Source organism: Cupressus sempervirens, chromosome 11 (genome assembly GCF_028749045.1).
Source record: "Cupressus sempervirens isolate cs-2001-9-10 chromosome 11, ASM2874904v1, whole genome shotgun sequence".
Classification (NCBI taxonomy): domain Eukaryota; kingdom Viridiplantae; phylum Streptophyta; class Pinopsida; order Cupressales; family Cupressaceae; genus Cupressus; species Cupressus sempervirens.
Window position 1 is genome coordinate 581051351 of NC_143128.1, and position 11422 is coordinate 581062772.

Sequence of the window (11422 nt, forward strand, 5' to 3'; positions counted from 1 at the left end):
TTGTTTATAACTAGATGTTATATTTATTAAATATATAATGAATAAATTTAACTTACTATTTTCTTTGATGATTAAAATACTTTTTATAGAAAAAGCAACCGTTCATTTAATTTAGAATAAAAATGCACCGCAATGGATATTAATTAAGAATAATTAATAAATTACTCTTACTATGCATAACTAGTCAATTTTATTTAATATATTCATACCAAATTAAAATGGGCTTTTGTGATTTCTGTTTATTAGCATACTACAAAAATGAATTGTGATTCATATGAGTCAAAATTTAATGACAATCTAATTGTATTAATATAATGCAGAACACGTCAGTTATATTCCGTATTAAAGAGTAAGAAATGCATGGGAAAAGGACGCTTTTCCAACATATCGTGGGCAATGGTGATTTTGCGACAAGCAACCTAACGATTAATTATAATTTACTGGAATGCAAAAGCCGATTTGGAGAGAAAATTAATATTTGATCAGTGAGTGTGTTCATTTTCTAACGAGCGCAGCTACTATGCAGGAAACGAATCTTGAAGAGTGGAGGATGCCCTTCTCCAACATTTCACTGGACCTCCTCTCCATTCTCTCAAACAAAACATCGCAATTCTCCACTCCAATCGCGTCTTCAACAAGGCTTCCCACAAAACTCCTCACCAGCCTCGCCTTCTTCTTTCCAAAAGTGACCACATCGCTCACCCATTCTTCATATTCTCTTTCCCCCATACAACTTACTCCACTCCTCACTTCCAACTTCTCAATCTCAAACACACCAGACGCTCCAACGGCCTCTCTCATTTCATCTGCGTTCGGGAAATACCATGGCAGATTGAAACGGTCCCTCGTGTCAACCTTCACAATTCCCTATTACAAAAAATCAAATAAATTCAATATTCTGAAAAAACATATCAATCACACTAAGTACAATGAGTTCTCGTCCAAGAACAAATTTATATCGGTTACCTCTGAAATAAGGTCCTCCCAAGCCGCTTCAAAATCCGGTCCACAGTATTCACCCTCAGAAGTGACTTGCTGCTCTGCACTCATTTCATTCGGATGCCCCATCGCGCATATGAACATCACAGCCCCCTTTACCATTTCCTCCCCTCTCCATCGAAAGAATTCACGAAGATCCTTCTGTGACTGCTCCGCGTATGCTCTCGCCACTTCTGCTCTGCCTCCGTTGATCCAAATCTTTCCTCTGTTGTAAATACCTGACTCCTCATTCCCTACACCTTCGGGAATCTGCAATAAAAAAAAAAACTGGTTAACAAGAATATTCGAAACACAAAAGAAATCAAACACGTCAGAGACTCTCTCTCCCACTTGAAGAATTACCCGAGAAAGCCAGTGCAAGGCCATAATAGAGAAGCCAATGTCGATGCTGCCATGTGGAAACAACGGTTGGTAGAAGCTTCCGGGCACTGCCGCTGCCATGTAATCGGGCTTCAACGAGTGTAACAGCGTGAACAAACCGTTAAAATCGTTGGAGGGCAGGTCGTTGAAAAACACCTGCAGCTGAGGAATCGACAGACCTCGTTTAGAGCACACCTTTTTTATGGTCGCCACCACAAAATCCACCTCAGAAACGGTGTTCATTCCGTTGGCACAGCCCAAGTCTGCAATTCGCAATATACCTCCTTTGTTTTCAAGTGGGAGAGAATAAATGAGGCGGAGAAAGGTAGGCTCCATGGATTTGAAGACGCAGCTCTGCCTGCTCGAATTTTGAGCGTAGCTGCTCTCTCCACCACCCGAACTCATATGCAGAACACAGCTCAGTTTATTCGAGCCGGCTGATGTAGACTCTTCTTTGGCCATCATCGGAAAACTTCCAATTGCCATTCCCGCTGTGTTAAAAAACAAAGAGAATTGGAGATGATAAAAAGAGAGTGTATTCGAGAGAAAAGGTGTGGGATGAAGGATAGATTGAGTGTTACGTTTGTATTTATAGATGAGAATCCACGTTTCACTGCTATCTCTCAATGCTTTAGGTTTAGGGTTCCCTAACCGCGGGCTTTTAAAAAGTGTTGCCACCACAACGACATGTCCCTATCCGAATTAGGTAATATGAGTTGAGCGACAAATGCAGATACGATACAGCATTTTTTGTTTTTTAACAGAAGGCAGAGTGGATTTGTACATCACGTTGGTAGTAGGGTGGCATTCTGGGACTACTGTCATTAATTAACTCTTTATTATAGCAAATCAAATTGGGACTACTCGCCAGGGTCGAGACCACACCGACAGTGCGGTTGAGTTTTATTAGGTCAAACATTCAATAGTAGAATTTCTATAAAACGATATAAACAGTTAAAGATCGAACTTATGTGCTATGATGGTTACAGCGTGCAGATCACCGACTTTGACGGGATCAGAGAATGAAGCCTGTATATAATATCATCATCACTGCATTTTATACAATATCTTGTTCCGTTGACGAAGTTATCTTTATCTATAAAGCTTATTCGCCTACTAGTTAAGAATTAGGAGTATCCATTCTATTAAACTGGTGAAAAATGAAGTAGTTATCAGAATATTTCATTGTGTATATTTTATGAAAATTAGATCTATGTCAATGGGTCATTAGTCTATTGGTGAAGTTGAATGGGTCACAAAGAGCCCATCGAGAATCAAGTCTTGTACAAGGCTCCGACACCATAAGAGATGATGCCGGGATCATGTCCAATCATTCACTGGGTTGTTAAGATCTGCAGTCCAATCCTTGGGGTCTTCTGAGCCTTGCATATCATTAGACTTGTCCTCCTTGAAAATCCTAGCAGTCTTTAACTTAGTCGACCCATGATAGTGCCTAAGATAATCTTTCTTCATTTTATTTTGAATTTCACAAAAAGTAGATACTATAACACCAAATTCAATGTTAGTTATGGTATGAGAATACATATGATTTAGGGCATCAATTTTTCTTGAAGGTCCCTTATCTGTTCAATGAAATTCTTTTCCAATTCTACCAGCATGCTCTACACCTTATCATTAGGATCTTTTATCTCCTATTGCCTGTGTCCATATTCTAATTCTTCTTAGGGTCTTTCTCTTCTACCGCAAATAAACTTCAATTTGGGGTGCCTATTTCTCCTATATTTCTCCATCAATCTCTTCCATATCCTTGGCTTCCTATTCTTCACCCTCAATGTCAATATCTTCGACATTTTAGGAGTACTCATTTTCAGTCTCATAGACAATATCCACCTCCTAGGTCTCCTAAGTATCATCCTTCCTAACATCTTTATAACTTTTTCCCTTTTTATTCTACTCCCCCGAGCTAGACTCGTGTCTATTATCAATGGTCAAAGGATTAGCAACTCATTCCTCGAATTTAGTATTACCTCGAAATCACGATTGTCCACATGAACTACTTTTCTAGCAATCCTACTACACTTCAAGTCGCTGACATGATTGTTTCTAGTAGAAGTATTCATCTGCTTGGCCAAGGTTTTGGGAAGGATGAATTCATCCAAAAAAGGGTATTATTTTTTTTGGTTTGGGATTTTTTTAATGATTTTTAACCTTTTTCTCAAAGGAGTGGGGGATTTTCTCACAATAGAGACAAACTAATTTCTTCAATTCTCACTAAGGAATCAGGATCAACGAAGGGTTTCTTATGGGAAGGCATCTTCCCATACTAGGAGAATGGGAAAAGACACGCTTATAGATGACAAAGCTATGACCTTAATGAAGAGGAGGGTTATTTCCATTATCTATATCATTATGGATGAAGGTGTACAAATAGTAAGGGACATTCACTTTTTCATGAAACCTTAAAATATTTAATATGGAAAAGTTGTATAAATGGTGAATAGTAAAATTCCATTCAGGCGCAAAGTATTTCATCACCCACATGCAAACTATAGAAAGAAGATGAGAAGAGAGAGAGGTGCTCATACCCATTATTTAGATTTAACAAACACTAGCTTTTCATCTAACATTTTGTCTCCATGTGTGTTCTCCTTCACAATTTAGACTTATGGCTTTGACAATCAACTCTACAATCACTACCATTTTAATACTTCTAATTTTAACTTGACCCTTATGCTAGGAATTGGTAAACTTCATAGAAAATAGACTATTAAACTGCACATAGCCAAAATATAATTATCCAACCCTTCCTTCTTATTGCACTCTTAAATATCCTTTTTTCTAGAGAAGGTCCCTAGATTCTCTTGGATCAACACTCTTTAGAGGGCCTCCCATAGCGTTTACCTTATAAATATCTTTCTCCTTCAAATAGTTTTGCAACCTTTCCCTCTCTAAACTCTTCTCATAATTTTTGTACACTTTTGTATAATATTCTCCGCACCTTTATTAACTGCAAGACATATTCCACCAAGATAACTTTCACAAAAAATAAAAGCACCTCTAAAATATTTGAAGTGATGTCAAGTGATAGTGGGGTGAATCATCAAGGTAACATCCATGCTTAAGAAACCTTCCTCAATTCTTGAGGCAAGCCTGTTATCCTTGCTAGCAACCATCAAGCTCATTTTGGAATACACGATTTTAATAAAGAGAAATGGATACTCATGCTCCTCAATAATTTTGCAATACTTCCATATTTTTTGCAAGTTATTTTTTAACTTGTAATAATTACCCAATCACTTAGCTAGAAAGTAGATCAAACAAGTTAGGTCATCATTATTGCTTTTGAGATTTAAGAGAGGCTTTCTAAATTTAGAATACCCATTACCAACCATAAGGAGGTAATTAGAGGTACCTTCTAGGAAAATGTTCCTGCCAAGCCTATTAGAAAATTTCAAATTTATTTTTCTTTTTATCTAATAGGCATTGTCTTGATAGTTTTTAGTACTTAAGGGGTATTCCTTAGATATAGTCTAGGGAGCTAGAGAAGATTGCCTTGATCTTCCTTTACCATTACATACTTAATCAATTCTTAAAATCTTTAAGAATAATACTTGTACTCTCTTGAGTGTAGTCTACAATAGTAACATATTTCCATTCATTAAAGGAAATCCCCCAACTAGAAAGATAATTCATAGTTATGTTTCCTTCTCTTAAAGTGTGTTTTATTTCAACATTATTGAAGGTAGTAAGGCATCTACTATAATCTTCCATCATTCTTGATATTTTCCAACAAAACTTAGCCTTCTTCTTAACGACATCAACAATGTGTTTAGAGTATCCTTGGGTAAAAGTACAAATTTGTGTCACCTTTCAGTCTAACTTATCAGAACAACTAAATATGGGTATTTCTATCTAAAAATATTTTTTGTTCAAACATATGATCTAGAAAAATTTATTCCAACTAAGTTATATATGGTCTCACACTTTTCCAATTGAAAATGTCTATTAAAAAGTTGTTTTATACTAGTTTATATCCAATTACTAAAGAAATAAAATTATTATAGAAAACTAACATTTCAGTAACTCTTACTATTTTTAGTATTTTTTTTTAATAACATATAAACACCATTTTATAGAGCTCAAAGTCAAAAATATTCTCATATAGATTTAATAGCATTTTAATTATGTATAGCATATTGTAATTAAAATATTCTACAAGCACGCATTTTAACACTCAAAAAGATATCAATTTTGAGGAAGAAAAAATATTAAATGATATAAAAATAATAATTATATGATGTTCTAGAGGAGAGTGTCCTCTTCTAGAATGTATAATTTTTCTTCTAGTTAGAGTAGAATTATTTTGAAAAATGTGGTGGGAGATGAAAACTATTGATTTAGGTGAGTTGAAATTTGAATCATTATGAAAGCAAAAATATAGGTCTAAACCCTATTTTTATTTCTGATTTCTCTATCTATATATGTTATCTATGACATAGTCTAAGATCAAAGAGAAATAACTTTATCTCCATATAATCTTATGGTGGGAACTCAACTCCTAATTTCAACATTTTTCAGAAACTAAAAAAGTATTTATAAAAATTAGGAAAATATATCAATTCTTATTCCAAATAATTATTAAAAACTATAATTCTAAACTTCATCCTTTCCTACACATTTCATTAGCTTACTTCATTATTAAATTGTAGATAATAATGCCATAATTGTGTTATTCAAGGTGAAAATTTATACTTTTGTTAGCCTTTTCCTTTACAAAAGGGTGACACTGGTTTGTGATTTTACCCCCTTCCGCTATTATGTTAACACCTCTAAAGCAATATAGAGTGAAGCTAGGGTTATTTCGCTGAATTTTTAAGGAAAAAAGAAGTGCCTACTTTAGGAATGAGACTTTGATGAAAATTATTGAAGCATAGGATAAGTCCTTGATAAAGGGGAAGGTCTTCTATCCCCTTATCTTTGGTGGTAGCCTAAGAAATAGAAGAAAATGTCTAGAAAGGTAAATTAAACTTTACACCTTTACAAAAAGAAACTATTAGAGGAAATAGATGAGAATGGAAATACTCAAAAAGCTTGAATCCACTTTTGAGCACAAAATAATTGATAAGAATCATTGTAATGTCCTTCTATTTTATAGTAAAATCTTCTCTATTGAAGCAATTTCTCAGCCTCGATACTTTTTGATGAAGGTTGAGGAACTTCTTGACATTCTCCTTGTAGTTGGACTTCAAATTGTGAGGAATTTATTTTCCTTCCATGATAAAACATATCTCAACTAAAATATTTTCCAAACCAAAAATTAAATACTTTCCATATATGTAGGACTCAAAATACTTCAATAATAACATGAGATTATATCCCTACATGTCTTCAGCCTTAATACAAAATGGGTCCCCTAGATAATTACCCACAACTTTGAATATTTCATATAATCCATGTAAGTATCTTGCTCTACCTAGTTTAAATCTCCACCCATAACACATTCAAGCAATAAATTCCTAATGGAGACCCAACCACAACTAAAAACCAAACCTACAACCAAAACATCAAACCCCAAGAAGAGCATCTAATCATAATTATTTTAGATAAAATAAAATCCACAACCAAAGAAAAGGAGAATTTAAAAACACCAAGCTCTAAGGAAAGTATAATTGATGCTTATTTATTATTATTTTGAATTTTGATCTCATTATTGTCTAGCTTGGTAATATCTTTTCCGATTTCTACATGAATCAGCTTGTGAAGAAAATTTATGCCATTCATGAAAATGATAGAATTATTGTAGAAAACCTTCATAGAGATCCCATCAATATCTACATTCCCCTCTTGTTATGTGTGAAGATAGTGATAATTATCAAATGTGACTAGCTAATTGGAGATATTTTGAATGATATGTGCCATCTCTCATCTAGGCTCACTTTTCTCTATGATAGTCATGATCACATTCTTTGCATCACCTTCTATTAATAACTTATGATAACAACATCTAAGCACTGAATCTACCTAATGATAAGTATCATAGACCTTAGTAATGTAGGTAGTTAAGGACCTAAACTTCATATAAAATGTATCCATCATAGCACCCATGATGTATCAGAGACTACCTCCACCCACCTGACCTAGGTTACCAAGTGACGAGTTGTAAAAAAATATTTTTATTCATCTAGGATTTGGGGGAGCTACTTACCCAATTTGTGTAGCCTAACCATTGGAGACCTATACCTAAGAAGATAATTGAAATGACCCCAATTTTTGGTTTCATTGCAATCCTAAAAATAATAAGGAGAACTATGATTGGAATACTGAATATCTTACTTTCCATAATATAACTAATATTGGAGTGAAATAGTGGCTTCTTAATGATATGATTATTTTGAAAGATATAAATATTCATCTTCTTTCAAAGGTACAAGATAGTATAAAGAAGTAAATGCCACAATAATTCCTTATTGAATATATGAGAGGAAGGAGGGACAAACCATTTGGAAACACACGTGGATCCACTAACAAAATACCTTACTCATTGAATAAATCCACCGGTTTCATTCTTAGATTCCAAATAACTAATAGGAGAGAAGAATAAAATTGATAGTTTCCACATTATTTTATTGTAGAGGGAAAAGGCTAACCAATTGAATCCTTTCCTTCTTTAGATTTTTCAACATAAGTATTTTTCTATGACAAATGGTCCACTGAAAGAACTTGAAGTTGGAAATCACCTTGAGAGTCCACATATTTGACAAATAAAAAAATTTAAGGACAATTGGGAGAGATAAGGGTGAATCCCAACTTGATTGAATACTCCCATAACAAGTTTCTTTTTCTATTTTTTTCATCTAGCTAGTTGGTTTTGTAGAATCTTCTAGACTTAATGGGGACCATCAAACCAACCAGGGCCAATCTTCCACTTTGGAATAAAGAAGGAGGATTCCTAATAATCACAAAATAGAGTACAAAGATGATCCATCAAATAAGAATCCAATAAAATATATGGAATAAAATTTAAGAGGGGGTTGAGAGATCCAAGGGTCCTTGTATTTTTTGATTTTATGGTCATTCCTAGTAAGCTAGAAGTTACCATGTTAAAAAGAGTGGGATTTATTTTCATCGGATTATTCCAAATATTGGATCCAATAGAAAGATGTTGATCCTAATAATTAATGATCATAGTATCAATCCAATCTACATTATTCTTGACAAGGTTCTAGTTGACCTTGGATAAGAGGAATAGATTCACAATATGAAATTCATAGATATTTAGGCTTCCATTATCCATAGAGGAGAAGTCTTCCCCAAATCAATTAGGGACAACCTCTTTTATTAGTGAAAATAATATTCATGACCATCATTATCAATAGAAACCTTAAAGAAATTCAATATACATTATTCTAGACCCTTGAATCTACAATAAAATTAATTCATCAATAAAATTCAATGAACAATAGAAAATCAAATTCTAGGTTGGAAATTAGAAACACCAAGTTTTTATCTTGAAATGTAGGAAAAAAGCTAGGAGAATTCTACTAGAAGTCCACCTTTAAATCACAAATCTTGGGAAAGCATAAAAAGAGTCAAGCTAGATACTAACTTGGCTTGTTTATCATCTCTCTAATGAGAAATATCAACCCAAGGAAAGTCTCGAAACTAACATAAGTCAAACCTTAGAAAAAAAATTGATAAGAGAATTGTACTTTATGGATGAGATGAGGATTTGTACCATGACAACATTGATGCCTTAAAAACCTAGTTTATAATTAGTTTATATTTCTACTTTGGTTAGTCTTACCTTTGCACCCCCCATAAGTTATTTCTCCCATGGTCTTTCTTTTATGATTTTTTAATTTAATTGTCTAATTCTTGTTAGACCCCTCTTTTTTACATTAATGGTTGTTTTGGGAAAATGTTCAAGCCCTGGCTTTTTATCTAATCAAAACAACTACATGGGCATGATGCAATAATTTTCCAAATTTATCTTATAAGACCTAAACAAAGAAAAATATAAACCATGGCTACAAAAAGTAAAGAACTTGCTTAAGATTAGACGACAAAGTAAGAACAAGATAATGCAAAGTCGAATCTTATATAAAATTGATTTGATACATAGAAGACATCATTGAATTCATAAATAGATGTATTAATTTAGTGAAAAATTAATACTTTATCATTCTTTAGATAGAAGAAAAGAATTTAATGAATGAAGTCCAATAGAATGTTGAGAATAAGAGGATAATTCTAATAATGTATTATGGGTTAAAATTAATAATTTAGAGAGGGGAAGTTTGAGTAAAAGATATCGTTAATAAAGAAAAATGATGTTATTAATATAAAAGAGTGACAATTATATAGATGAGAAGTTTATGAAGAAGTTAGGATATCAAGGTTTGGCATTGATGTTCAAGGGGGTATGTTTGAGAAGTGGGGAACATTAGATAATTGTAGCACATTATGTTTAGACTATATGCAAAAATGGTTTCATTCCAAGGTTGACATCAATGAGAAAATGGTAGATTGTTGGACATACTTTCATTAGTCTAAAATATTAGAAGAGTAATTTTCATTGATGTCAAAAGATGAAACCAGTATCATAGTATTGTTAAAATAAGAATATCACATAAGAAACAAAACACATTGAATGTATCGAATGGAAGACCATATCATTTAATTTAATTTAAAATAATGTTAAGAAACAACATTTTTATTTAAGAAACACCTAAAATTTGCTAGACATTTATTGATAAATTCACCATTAATAAGGAACATATATATACGTGAAATTATACTTACAAGAAAGCTAATAACACGCTTACTATTGGTTGACCACTTTTAGCTCCATTTTAACTTATTTGTGCGGTGGTAAGGCTGACCTGGTTTAATTTCCTATGCTACAAAAAACATAGAAATAGATTGAAATATATAAAGCAATTACCAGTATTCTACGTGCGCTTGGAGGGAGAAGAAACGGTAGAAAGAAAGAAAAACTGCAATAAAGGATTTATTAATCACCTCAAAAGGGATTTACGCACCATGCAACTTTCATCACCTCTTCAGTGAGTTTTGAGATTTCCCATAGTATAAACTGACTAATTTTACAAATTTGACCTTCATCTGCACGAGTGAAATCTTGTTACTAATTACTGATTTTATTGTGATTAAAATTTAATTTTATAATGCCTCATCTGGCTATGGTTGCCTAATAACATGCAACACGCTATGAGCCCCTTTCGAATATTAAATTGATAGTATCTAAAACTCTTCCGACATTACAGACAGCTTTTGTAAATTGTCACAGATGTCATTTAAGGAAGTTGATAAATGTCAATATGAAACTTCCAAGTCTGTCTAAGGATTAGCTCTGAACATAGCCAGCAAGATGACGGCGCCTCTCTATTTCGTTTTCTATTTATATTTCTATCATGTCCACATCTGTATATAAACGACGGCAGCGGTGCGGACCCACAAATTCTGCTTGGGTCGGATTTGCTGAAGATTTAACATTTTTGAGAGAAAAATGGCAAGCTCTTGGCTTGACCTACTCATGACGTTTTGGAACTTAAAATATTTCAAGGAAATATCTAGGAAATGAGGACGTAGTATGGACGATTTGTAATATACATGTAGATTGATTAACTTGTACAGATTATCTTAAGTATTACTAATTTTCATATTGAAATGGTTGGGTCGCAGTATAAGGTGCAAAGGATTTATATTATTGGTGGTATGGGTAGATAGAAGTGGCCAGGAGAGGAGTATTTAGGGTAGTTTTGAATCATTAGGGCTATATGAGATAAACATATTTCTTTCCAACGAAAGTATCATATTTGGATATGTGAGAAAACAATTGAGTCATTAGGAAGTGTTTCTTTTAATATCTTATGATAGGTGGATTCTATTTATATTTTAAAAATTAATTTTGAGGCTTATTAATGGTCTTTTGCTGCTTCTTTTTTATACAAGAGGCATGAAGAATACAATATTATGAATTTTTAAGAAGAGTTTAATTTGAGAGAGAAATTGTCTTTTGAAGTGGAAATGGTAATGTATAGTTAAAGTATTTGATTGCTTTGTTGAATATATTGTTCAAGAG

General features: G+C 33.2%; 1 pseudogene; it reads right to left on the reverse strand.

The window, feature by feature from the left end:
* Positions 1 to 495: 495 nt before the first annotated feature.
* LOC149530991 (gibberellic acid methyltransferase 2 pseudogene) lies at positions 496 to 1845 on the reverse strand (annotated as a pseudogene).
* Between the last annotated feature and the right edge of the window lie 9577 nt (positions 1846 to 11422).